The sequence below is a fragment of the Lepidothrix coronata genome, unplaced genomic scaffold, assembly GCF_001604755.1.
Source record: "Lepidothrix coronata isolate B3197 unplaced genomic scaffold, Lepidothrix_coronata-1.0 Scaffold470, whole genome shotgun sequence".
Taxonomy (NCBI): Eukaryota; Metazoa; Chordata; class Aves; order Passeriformes; family Pipridae; genus Lepidothrix; species Lepidothrix coronata.
The window spans coordinates 13477-14320 of NW_016690650.1; positions in this window are offsets into that span (position 1 = coordinate 13477).

Below are 844 nucleotides of genomic sequence, written 5' to 3' on the forward strand. Positions count from 1 at the left end.
GGGAATGGGATAGGATAGGGATGTGGGATGTGGGATGGGAATGGGGATAGGATGGGAATGGGATGGGGATGGAAATGGGAATGGGAATGGGATGGGGATGGAGATGGGAATGGGATGGGGATGGGGATGGAGATGAGGGATGTGGGATGTGGGATGTGGGATGGGGATGGGGATATGAGATGGGATGGGATGGGAATGAGAGATGAGGGATGGGATGTGGGATGGGAATGGGATGTGGGATGGGGATGTGGGGATGGGCATGGGAATGTGGGATGTGGGATGGGAATGGGATGGGGATGTGCGATGGTGACGGGATGGGAATGTGGGATGGGGCTGTGGGATGTGGGATAGGGATGTGGGATGGGGCTGCGATGGGGATCTGGGATGGGGATGTGGGATGTGGGATGGGGATGTGGGATGGGGATGTGGGATGGGAATGGGATGGGGATATGGGATGGGGCTGTGGGATGTGGGATGTGGGGTGGGGCTGTGGGATCTGGGATAGGGATGATCACAAGCTCAGTCACATCTCCCTGGAGGTGACATCCTGACCTGGTGACCCTGCTCCTGATCCATGATCCTGCTCCTGATCCATGACCCTGCTCCTGATCCATGATCCTGCTCCTGATCCATGACCCTGCTCCTGATCCATGGCCCTGCATCCCAATCCATGATCCTGCATCCCAATCCATGACCCTGCTCCTGATCCATGGCCCTGCATCCCAATCCATGACCCTGCATCCCAATCCATGACCCTGCTCCTGATCCATGGCCCTGCTCCTGATCCATGACCCTGCATCCCAATCCATGACCCTGCTCCTGATCCATGGCCCTGCTCCTGATC